This window comes from Salvia hispanica, unplaced genomic scaffold (genome assembly GCF_023119035.1).
Source record: "Salvia hispanica cultivar TCC Black 2014 unplaced genomic scaffold, UniMelb_Shisp_WGS_1.0 HiC_scaffold_898, whole genome shotgun sequence".
NCBI classification, from domain to species: domain Eukaryota; kingdom Viridiplantae; phylum Streptophyta; class Magnoliopsida; order Lamiales; family Lamiaceae; genus Salvia; species Salvia hispanica.
Window position 1 is genome coordinate 64,171 of NW_025952685.1, and position 13,185 is coordinate 77,355.

Below are 13,185 nucleotides of genomic sequence, written 5' to 3' on the forward strand. Positions count from 1 at the left end.
AGATGAGACCTTTGTTCGGTATTGTCGGTGCGCTGTAGAGGGTGGCCATTGCATCGTTTGATGCGGCAAATGCATTCCTTCATGGTGAGTTGAAGAAAGAAGAAGAAGTTTATGGAGGCACCTCCGGAGTTTCCCGCAGTGATTTTAAGACAATTGAACGGTGTCGATTAAGAAAAACCTTGTATGGATTGAAGCAGTCCCCCGAGAGTGTGGTTTGGAAAGCTGAGAGCGATGATTAGATATGGATATACACGAGTAATTCGAGACCCTTTCCTATTCTTCAAAAACGAGGTGATAAGATCACGTGCTTTGTCATATATGTGGATGATATGATTATCACAGGTGATGACGAAGAAGAAATTGAGAAATTGAGGAAGAATTTATTTCAGGAATTTGAGATGAAGGACTTGGGTGACCTCAAGTATTTTCTTTGAGATGAAGGACTTGGGTGACCTCAAGTATTTTCTTGGAATTGAAGTGCTAAGTATTTTCTTGGAATTGAAGTGCACATTTTGGATATTATGTTGGTCTTTTTAGATGTTAACTTGACAACCTCTATGTGATCAATCATGGATTACAATCGAAGAAGGGCCGAGTTGGCGATCGTAAAGATCAATATCAGCGACTAGTTGGAAAACTTATTTATCTTTACTCACACTAGGCCAGGCATACTTTATCACGATTGGTGTTAATCGGTTAAATGCGAAGCATGACGAGATCATATGGAGAAGCGGCTCTTAGGATTTGTCGGTATTTGAAAGGAACTTCCGGGACATGGAGTGTTGTTCTCGAAAGAAACGGACATCTTGAAATTCGCTGGGTACAGAGATCTTGTTAAGTAATCTAATGATAGAAAATCCACAATTGCCGCTGTTGGAGGTATTTAGCAACTTGGAAAACGAAGAAGCAGAAGGTGGTGGCTCTACCGAGTGCTGAAGCGGTACCATTAGGACAAGTGGGTTAGTGAGATATTATGGCTAAGAAGGTTGATGAAAGAGATGAATTTCTCACCCCAGCAAGTGCGGTGACATTGTGATAACAAAGCGAAGCTATAAGTATCTCACAAAATCGGTCAACATGATCAAACTAAGCATGTCGAGGTGGGCCAGACACTTCATCAAAGAAAATATTGAAAAGCGGTATTATTCGAACTTCCTTTTGTTAGATTGAGAAGATCAGCTTACCCGACATTTGACTAAAGTAGTCGACCTGAGAAGTTTTGAGGTGTGCTTTCCAAATTGAGTATTGGAGACCCCACTACTAAATTTGAGGGAGGTGTTGAGAAATGAAAGTATTGAGAAGAGAGATGTTGAGAAGAGAAAAACATAAAGAATACTTGAGTCTGACGTGAACATTTAAATCATGCCTTGTTCCCATGTTAGTCTTGTCCAAGAAGACATTCATTGTAGTATCTCAAGAGTCTTAGCCATCCTACTTATATGGATGTTGGGAACCATTTGAGATTATCTTATGCAATACAATCTATAGCCTTACAATATTTCTCTTCTCAGATATGTCGACTGAACCATTTAACAGTTTTGGCGAGACAGATACCATGTTGAATTAGGTGATATGAATGGATTAAATGTATTTCATTGATTGATGATTATCACTCCTCAAGTTCTCTTTAAATAGAGATCAAAATATAAGTGTATAGAAAAAAGTATCAATTTAAAATAGAGATCAAAATATATGTGTACAGAAAAAAGTACCCAATTTATTCTTGGAGTATCAATGTAATATCAGTGTGAAGGATTCTGAAAGAATAACTTTCTTCATTCTAACAGATAGGGATTCAAATTCAACTCTCATCATACTCAGACTAAAATAAAATAAAAATGACCAAGAAGCTCTTATTTTATTCATGTATTTGTGGTATTATGTAGTCAATGTCAACTAAAACTTGTGAAACATCAAAATTGTCAAGTTCCAATCCATTTAATTTTATATTACTGCAATTAGATAATTAATACAAATACTTTTGTAACCGTACTGTTATATATCACCACTCGAAATTTAATATAGACGGACCATAAACAGTCGACAGTGTGCAGTGGCCCAGGAATTCCATAGCAAAGGAAAATGACGTTTTTAGGGTAATATTTTCCCTCATGTTTTTTTCGTTTCAAATAGGCAATACACATCTATTAATTATAAATAAATATCGCACATGAATTTCACCTAACTTGAATCGTTTGATCATTTACACAATTTATTGAAACATTTATATCACACGCCTTATAATTGGCCCAAAAAACACACATCCTGTAACAATATCACACGAGAAACCTTGGTCCGGCCCGCCGAAATTAGTTGATTGCAAATTATATAAATTTAATAGTATTAAATTAAAATAATTATAGCATTGAAATATACCTAAACAGCTGCTACAATCATCAAATAAAAACCAACTGGAAATTGCTGGAATTTAAAGCTTTATTTTTTTTTAAGAATAATTTTAAGTGAACGACAGCAACGGCAGTGAGGACCAGTACTAGAAGACATAATAGGGGGGACAATTGGTGCTTCATCCATGTGCAATTTCTTTAACGATATGATTCGATTCAAAATTAGCTCATTATTCCCAATATTTATATTTTCAAAATTACTATATAGATTCAGAAATCCCAAAGTTCTGATTTGTAGTGTTGTTTGTGTGTGAGGGAAAAATGATGATAATTGATAAAGTTAATAAAAGTAATAAAAAAGCATATAGTCCATTCTCAAAGATCTCACAAAAGTGCAAAAATTGGAATAGATTAATGCTAAAAAAAATGTACAAATTGCTTCGGATGCGCGTCTAGAATCTGGAAGCGTGCTGCGTTCGAGCGTAATCGTCGTCGCGGCGGTGGCAGCCGTCATCGAAATTCTGAGAGTAGCTAACGGCGTCGTATTGGAAAGTGAGGGGCTTTGGCGCCGCGTAGAGGCTCTTGCTCTCGCTAAGGATCTTCCGGATCAGCCTCCGCAGCCTCTGCCGGCCTCGGTTGGCGCGGGGCCCGGGTATGCGCGAGTACCTCGTGCACGGGGACGCCCACGGCGACATGCATCCGGTAAATAGGACGGCCGCCGGCTAATAACGTCGCTCATTTTTGGGATTGAGATTTGAGAATATTTTTGTGAGGTGGTGTTGTGATGGAAATTGGAATTGAGGGGGCTTTATAAAGTGTGGAAAAAGGCATCCTAACGTTATAACTATTCTATCCTCTCAATGGGCCCAATCACTTATTACTATAATTAGTGGACTATTGTTTTATTTTAGGATATGATTTAGGTGATATAATAGGATTTATTGGGGTCGACTATCAGGTAAACGTAACTCGCAGTCAACATATGTGCAAATTAATTGATAGAGTACTACTAATAACTAATTAGACGGTATTGGCTTTGCAACTAATTAGTTACCTCAAAATAGCCAAATTGTTACTCTGTAATAATGCATTGCACTTTAACTAACATCCTGCCTAAAGTTTTGGATTCTCTTGTGATAGATTCCCAACATGGTCGGTCAAGTCGTCAATTACCAGGAAAAAAAAAACTTTTAACAATAAGGTTTTAAAACTTTGAATTTGAATATATTTTGAACAATATATTAAAACTTGATTGGGGAAAATTAATTAATGAATTACTTGATTCGTCAATTAATTATTAAAATCAAATAACCTTCATACCAAACTAGATTTTGAACTTTTTTTGCTTAATGTATAGAGAATTCAAATGTAACAATCGCTTTGAATATGTAAAGAATATTTTTATACTCCACTTAAGAAGGTATTCTCAATTATATTTTGGTAATTGGTTACAATTAATTAACGTGAGATCAGTAACCATAAGTAATTATATTCATACTATAACAATCAGTTAGTACTAGTACATTATATTACAGCTGGTTCAATATTTACACATATATACAGAACTTTTAAACAATATTTTATTATCATATTTTATTGCATAAACTTTATTTGAAATATCAATAATAATTCTTCATCTACTCTATAACATTTTGCCAACTAAATTAAATTTTATCATTTTTTCCCACATAAACGTTAATTTGGATATGTTTCAATTCCGCTTTCTAGTGTCAATTGACCTACAAAAAACAAATTCTACCTCCATATAACTTTATCCATAAATATCACATAATATGGAGTATAAATGTATAATATTTTTTGAAAGAGTGATGACTCATTTTGACATTATATTGATTCCAATTTTATGATAATTTTCTGAGTTGACATTTGATTTAAGTGATAAGGTAGCGTCTCCACTGAGAGATCTGTATATTCTTATTATTCTTTTAGGGGAGGAGCGTTAGTTAACACATTTTTGGCTGATAATGGATATTTAATTATATGTTTATTTAACTTTCGATTGATTTAAACTATAGTAGTATAATTTTATTAATTTGACTGGTATAAAAGATTTAAAATTTGAAAACTCAAGCCAAGGAAGAATTTTGCAAGACTGTATTAAATATGGTCATAAATAGAATATGTAATTAACTGTACGGTCTACAAAAAGGTGTATATATCACATACATCTGTTGTGTAGGCCTACGCTATAAAGTGTATATTATTCTTCTAATTAAATTAATCTACAATTACGAAACAATATATTATCCTCTCAACAGACCGGGAATAAAAGGTTAGTATCTTTGATCATTCATTATTTCATGGGATATTATTTTAGTAACAAATCGTTTCCAGCAATTTATACATTTGGACTATATATATATATGGTGGTTGAACCAGAACAGGTTTAATGATATTTCTACCTCATTAAATATTTATATCAATGACTCACTTACCTCCATGATTAAATTGAACGTTTTAATTATTTTGGTACCTTATTGATTAGAAAAATTAAGAAATTCGCCTTAATCATATTAATTTAATCACCATTAAACTTAATTTGCATCTATATGAGAACCAGCTATTCGCTCTTATACATCCTATTACATGCAATTCATAGAATTCCATTTTCTTTTATTAAGTTAAAAACAAGGATTTCAGTATGTATATATAAACAACGGAGCAGATTATTTTATAGAGGAATATTTAATCATTGACAATATTAGTGGCTGGTGCAGTTTAAAAACAGAAGTCGATTGTTGGTATAAACCAGAAGGTGAATAAATCAGTTGGCTAGTTTTGGTGATAGGATTATTTAAGGTAACGAACTATGAATGACTTTTAAAATCATGTGCATTATTTATCACAAAATGATGTAAAAGGCTAAAGTTATATAACAAAATGAGCATAGTATATATGATCAAAATTAAAGACTACAAAACCTAGAATATCAATTTCGGAATTACTTTGTGTGTTTTGGGAAAGTGGAACATCAAAATAAAATGTGGCATTGTTTGTTTTCTTTAATAAAACAATGTTGGAAAAGAAATAGCCACTGCCGATCACGCATCTCAATAACCACTCAAAAAAAGGAAAAAGTTCAGCCAAATTGATAACCTATAATGAAATGTTGTATTTTCAACTCAAAATTACATACTTGCTCAATCTCATAAAAATAAGCGTTCCAGCTTCTTTTTTTTAATTTGTCCGACAATAATACATACTTTTTTATTTTAGAAATTTTTCTCTCTCTACTAATTATATTTTAATTATTTTTTCTTTCTATTCTTCTCTTTATCAATTGTACATTAAAATTTGTGTCCAACCCAAAATGCATATTCTTGTGGGAAGGAGGAAATAAAACCCGTCGGCAATAGAAGTCTCGTTTAATTTAGCATGATTTTTAAGAAATATGAAGAAGTAGTGAAAAGTAGTGGAATGTAAATCCATTTTTATGTACGCTATCCGTCCGTCCCCAAAAGTATGAACATTCCAATTTTGGAAACTCACTTCTTTCTAATGAGGTGAGACTACGATTCTCCACTACAATCTTAAAAACTTTATTTGTCTATCTCTCTTACTTTGGCAATAATGCATTAAAACTCGTCTGAATCCAAAGTTCATACTCATCGGACGAAGGGAGTTAATTTTATAATAAAATGTAAGTGAAATGAGTTAGTAGTATGTAGAATCATTTACTAAGTATTATTTACAATAAAAGTGAGACGAGAACAGGAGTGGATCTACATTCATTGAAAGAGGGGCAATTGTCCCACCTAATTTTTTATATTCGTGTATATATTCTATATTTTACTACTACCATTTATTTCTTTCCATTTCTCACTAAATGTCCCTCAAAATCTTAAAATTTTTTCATGTATAAATTTTCCTCTCTCCCTCAAATTTATGGCTCCACTCCTAAACCAGAACTCCTTATCGTAGATATATTAAAATGGTAAACCGGATTTTCCAATGGCATGAAATGTGACGAATAATACTAGTGTAATATAGCATTAAAAGAGCATTAAAGTGAAGTAAGTCTTGGTTGTTTATTATCTAAGGAAAAATTCTAACATTACCTTATAGGGTCAAGAGGGACCGTGTACACAGATCATACCACAACCAGTGGCTTTTTGAGTGATACAAAAATTTGTAAAAAATATGGATATAGGCTCACGTCATACACAATTTCTTCCAAATACGAATAGATGAAACAATTGAAATGTCAAAAGTTATGATATAAAGTAACAGTAGTACTTTTTAAAGTTATGGAATCAACCAAACTCTGTGATTTTTCTAACTAGTCACCCTTTATTACCCCACCCATTGGTATTAGCTAATATTTTAAAGAGTAGTACTTTTTAAAGTTACTAATATTTTCACTTACTCATATTACCCCACCCATTGGTATTAGCTAACAAGTTTGAGTTCATGCAAAGCACCACATATATATGGGGAAGAATCTATAAGATTTTGTCGTTTGTAATCGAGATGAACATATCTATTTTGCAAGGGTAAAGTAAGTGGACGGCCGGAAAAAAAATCGATACCACTCAAAATTCGAATAAAAAAGGTTAGAATATGAGAAGGTCTGTGGAATTCGGCACAAATCCGATAAATGTATGTCTCATAATCATATCTTGTAATAAAGTAGAAATACTTAACCTTGTTTGCCTTCTTCAAATGGATTGACGCTCCATTTAGATTTTTATGTAGCAAAAGTGTGAGTTGATAGGATGTATACCGAGATCAGTAGGCGACATGTATTTAATTATACTCTATTGGTGAAGATAAAAAATAATTAGTGGCTTTGATTTAATAACAACGTTGTCATGAAATAATTTTTGACCCGAGCGTTGAGCAAGGAGCACAATTAGTAGCCATCAACATCTCATAATTAAAATGGTGTCCCTAATGAAAAAGCAGACAAATTAAAGCAGATTTCAAGGATGAATAGTCATGTTTCACATTAATTAACACTTGTCCCCTCGAATATATTGCTTAATTGACAAGGTTAAAGCTGATTCAAATACGGATGAGGGGATGAAAGATTGAAATCCTTTGATGAAGAAGCCTAAGTAATGTTGTTGAATTGGAAATGGAAGTTGAATGCAATAGAATTTGGTTATCGGTGCAGCTTAATTGGAGTGAAACGATAAGTACCATTGCCATATACTAGTATGAAGCATGAATCAAGTAAGTTGATGACTTTCTATTCCGCAAATCATCTCCGAGCCAAAGTTAACATTAATGCTAGGAGGGGAAATTTTAAGTTACACTAAGGCGTCATTTGATTGCTAAAACTAATTATCCTATGATAAGAGCGGCTATGACTAATTATAACAATTATTATTTATCGGGGCTAAGTCATGAACCAAATACATCACATATTCAATAGTCAAAATATAATCTTGCAAATCGAATGGCACAAGTTAATAATGTTAATTATTCTTAAAGGGTAGTTTGATGTTTATCGGAGACAATATTCTCTTATATTCCCTCAACTGTCAATTGTCCAAAAAAAATTATTCGATTCTCTCAATTCAAACATATGTTGTTCGTACTAGGTTTTAGTTAAAAAGAATATGATAAAATTAATAAGGCAAATTGTCAAATAAATTATGAAAGATACTCCTAGCAATTTCTTGACTGTTCAACACTTTTAAAATCTGAAAAATAAATCATGAAATTTGAGATCAATTATCTCATCCTTTCCTTTTCGACGAAAAGTGCAAGCCCGTTAAAAACACGTAGATAAAACGTCATTTCGAACTTAATTAGCGTTGTCGTTTTACGTAATGTCATTTTTGTCTACATGTTTTAACAGACTACCATATCAGCGTAGTTCACCAAAAAAAAAAAGGAGGTGATAATAGCAAAAATTTTATATTTTGTGATTTATTTTTTAGATTTTAAAAAGTGTGAAACAGACGATTATGAAGTACAGTAGTAGATTGTGTTGAGGAATGCGGTTCGTATGGGCCGGGCTTTGCAACAATTGCGCGATCTTGATTTATTTTACATTGCTGTTGTCCGCTGCTGTTTTAGGTGGTATCAATATGGGCCGGGCTTTGATAGTATTTCGTTGTTTTTTTCAAAGATAAAAATATGAAACACCAATTTATCCTTTAATTGGATGAAACATGAAAGCTTGATTTTTTGGCGACTGTGATGTCGAAGTCGTTGAGATAATGATATTAAAGTAAAACAATAAAAAAATATTGTGCTCCTCTCCATTGCAATGCAAATTGAAAGCGGATAAAGCATTATAGCGCTAAAATGAGAAACAAGAACCATACATATTCATCGATTTTCAAGCACCACCAAAACCTCACCCATTAAAACTTAAACACACATCCACCACTCTCACTCATTCTCGCATCTCTCCTGAGAGCAAAACACGCTACACAAGATGATGCTAGCCATGGCAGTGAGGAGGCTTTCCTCCTCCATCTCCAAACCTCTCAAGCGCGGCGGCTCTATCTATCACCTGGTCTCCATGCTTCACTTCCTTCATTTCCCTTCTCCTTACTTATTATATTCTCATAATTAAACTTGTGTTTCTGCAGTCTTCCTTGCCTGATGAAGCTGTCTACGACAAGGAAAAGAACGGCGTCTCGGTATGCCTTGTTTCTCACTTAGGAATTGAGTTTCTCATGAATAACACTTACTAACTTGTGTTTCACTGAGATTTGCAGTGGCCTAAGCAGTTGAATGCACCGTTGGAAGTCATTGATCCGAGATTGCTGACATTATCGAGCACGAAAAGGCCAGACAATGGAAGGTCACTTCTGCTTCTCCTTTCATGCTTTAAATCAGATTGTATTGCTATCACTTTTATGTGATCAGATTGCTTTCTTACCATTTTTGCCTGCTCAACTTTTAGTTAAAATAAAGGAGTAGGTGTATTGTGTTTTAATTGTTGGAATCCATGTATGTTGCATATATATATGTTGCAGGGGCTCGAGCTCATCCCCTCTGAAAATTTCACTTCATTGTCTGTGATGCAAGCGGTTGGTTCGGTTATGACTAACAAGTACAGTGAAGGATATCCCGGTGCAAGATACTATGGAGGAAATGAGTGAGTAGAATTTAACTTTAACCATTATTTTGTTTTAATCTTATGCTAATTTCTGCTTATGTATATTTGTTAAACTTATTTGCCATTATGATGAGTTTTATGAAATTTCAGGTACATTGATATGGCTGAAACGCTATGCCAAAGCGAGCACTGGAAGCATTCCGGTTGGACCCTGCGAAATGGGGAGGTAATGGCATTTTCATTCTGTACTCAGATGGTTTGTATCAGTAAATATACATTGTGAGGTTTGACACTTTAAACTAGATATGGATATTAGTGAAACTTATCTGAGTCGTTTTTAATCACAGTAAACGTGCAGCCTCTATCAGGATCTCCTTCAAACTTTCAGGTTTACACTGCTTTACTTAAACCGCATGACAGAATTATGGCACTTGATCTTCCTCATGGAGGCCATCTCTCTCACGGTTACCAGGTGCGTATTTATAGATATTTTCTCTTGAACACTTATTTGTTTATCATCAAGAATATTGTGATGGATTTTGTTCTGATTTTACAGACTGATACTAAGAAGATATCCGCAGTCTCTATATTTTTTGAGACTATGCCATACAGATTGAATGAAAGCACAGGCTTAATTGATTATGATCAGGTGCATTACTTTTTTCAAATCCTTCAAATAAATTCTTTTCAGAAAATCAATAGCAGAATGTTCTACAAATATGAGGAGTCTGATTTGTGAAGCCTCGTGTATTATCATCGTATAGCAACTTTTTAGAATGTTACAGTTTGCTGAATTAGTTTATTTCTGCAGTTGGAAAAGAGTGCTGTACTCTTTAGGCCAAAACTCATCGTTGCTGGTGCTAGTGCTTATGCACGTCTCTATGATTATGACCGCATCAGGAAGGTAGTTTTCTGCCAGATACTCATGGAGTTATCGTTGTTATCTTGACACACAACCGTGAGCTTGTTTTCTCGATGCCTTTGGCAGGTATGCGACAAGCAGAAGGCAATTTTGCTGGCCGACATGGCACATATTAGTGGACTAGTTGCAGCTGGAGTCATCCAATCGCCATTTGACTATGCGGATGTGGTGACAACCACAACCCACAAGTCACTCCGTGGACCTCGTGGTGCCATGATTTTCTACAGGAAGGGTGTTAAAGAGGTCAACAAACAAGGCAAAGAGGTTGGATGGATTGCCATAGTGGTTTCTGTTATCATAGATTAAAAAAATGCTAACTCTTATTTTTGAAGGTGTTGTATGACTTTGAAGATAAAATCAACCAAGCTGTTTTCCGGGACTTCAAGGCGGCCCACACAACCACACAATTACTGGCTTGGCAGTTGCATTGAAACAGGCAACAACTCCAGAATACAAAGCTTACCAAGAACAAGTATTGAGCAACTGTGCAAAGTTTGCTCAGGTACAATCGGCTTAGATATACGTTGCTTATACTTCTTGGATGAAAAGGCAAGCAATATTAAACCCAATCTAATGTTGCAGACTCTCGCTAAGAACGGATACGAACTTGTTTCTGGAGGAACAGACAACCACTTAGTTCTTGTCAACTTGAAAAGCAAGGTAATTTGTCACACTTCATACTAATTGATTGCTATCTTGCAAATGCCTATCTCATTTTTAAATGCTTTTATTTTTGCAGGGCATTGATGGTTCAAGGGTAGAGAAGGTGTTGGAAGCTGTCCATATTGCAGCAAACAAAAACACCGTTCCTGGAGATGTATCCGCCATGGTTCCCGGTGGCATCAGAATGGGTGCGCGCGCTTCTTTTTTCTCAAGTTTAACATGATAATTCGTCTCATTGCCAATTTTCATATCTGTTTTCCTTGTTATGTTAGGTACCCCTGCTCTTACTTCAAGAGGATTCTTAGAGGAGGATTTTGCCAAAGTTGCTCACTTCTTTGATGCTGCTGTGCAATTGGCTGTCAAAGTTAAGGCTGAAACTAAAGGTTCTAACTATACTATTTGATGTTAACATTATACATTTATATTTGTGAGTGTCTTCATTCTATTCCAACAACTTTAAGCAAATATACTTGAAATTATGCAGGCACAAAACTGAAAGACTTTGTGGCCACACTGTCTACTCCTTCGTTCCAATCGGAGGTCGCAAAACTTCGCCACGACGTGGAGGAGTATGCAAAGCAGTTCCCCACAATTGGCTTTGAGAAAGAGACCATGAAGTACAAAAACTAATAAGGTAGGCACATCTTGCATAGAAATGTTGTTCTAAAGAAGAAAAAATTGATGTAACTACATTTGTTGTTGTTGTTTTTATTCAGACAGGCAGCAAATCTGTGGTCCAATTTAGAGACTTAAATGGGGTGAAGTAAAATAAGGAAGGGATACGAAACTGTCATGCTCTTTGATTCCTATTTACTCTCCATTATATATGTACAAAATGAATTAATTAATATCATATGAAACTTGCAGTTATGCCTTTTTTCTGAAATGACTTGTTTTTGGTGATTTGTATTATAGGATTTTATATTTCATATTAATTCTACTCCTTGATTTGTGTAAAACTGTAAATATACATAAGGAGTAGTAATATTTAATTATGAACTGCTTGATTTTAAAATACAAAATAAATGCTTGTTTATATGATGTGTGAAGAACTACATGTTTTATATAGTCATTTAGTATGATCTTAACAATTTTTAACTCATTCTTGAAACTCAAAATATGTGTGGCAATAATTGATAGAGGCCTTCAAAATAATTCTTATGTGGAGTAATCCTGTGTTGAAGTGAGTCTGAATTTATAAAAAGAAATCTTGTCAAGTGCAGTCCAGTTTAGTGGTAGTGGAGATTGACAAAGAAAGTATAATTGAAACTGTATATACTACCAAATTAGTTCAATCAAATTAAATTAAATCAAATTAATTAAATAAAACATTATATGAAAACTATTTCATACAACATGATACTTTGTAAATTGATTATAAGTCAAGATGTAAATTAATTTCTTGTCCAACTAATTTGTAATGGTTTAACGTGCCACTAATACCATCTCCAACCGTACACAAAATGAGTTTTGGTATAGAAAATTTTTCAAACTCAATTCATTTTGAGTTTTGGTGTAGAAAACTTTTCCTAACTCAATTCATTTTTTGGATTTTGTTATGGAACAACACCAAATATGGTATTCGATAAAAATTTTGTGAGATATATAGTACTCACTCGTCCGTACTCTTCTACATTATTCATCTCGTACTTAAATTTTTTCTCAACCTTAACTATTTATTGTCATTTTCTAAAACAAGTGTGAAAAAGAAAGAGGGTCATCTCTTAACTGAAACATAAGTATTAAGTAGTACTATATTATGATGTAAAATCTGAATTTAATGTAAATAGTTGAATTAAAATTATTTTATGTAACCTATACTTAAAAAATAGGTTTTAAGTTTGATATAGATGATTTACTGATTTAGAGATGGTATAACATTCCAAATTTGAGTTAATAAGGAGTACTATAATTTATATCGTAAAATATTCCAGGATCGCAATGTCTGAATAGAATATCCAGAGGCCATAGCGACATTAGTCACATTGACTTGTAGTATAGGTTAGTAGTATAAATTAATTTATAGACGACGTTGCCCTTTAATAATTACTACTACTTTGCGTTTGATTCATTTCTTGTGGTTGTAATCTATCAAATTGCGTAAACTTTTATCCAATTGAAGTGTTGAGCAGGATGAGATCCGGATGGATCCGAACCGTACCCGCCCCATTTCCCCATATCTCTCGTAACCATTTTATTCTTCTACCCTT

At 33.9% G+C, this 13,185-nt stretch overlaps 1 pseudogene; it reads left to right on the top strand.

Annotated features, from left to right (window-relative positions):
• Positions 1 to 8,651: 8,651 nt before the first annotated feature.
• On the top strand, positions 8,652 to 11,845 carry LOC125200316 (annotated as a pseudogene).
• The last annotated feature ends 1,340 nt before the right edge of the window (positions 11,846 to 13,185 follow it).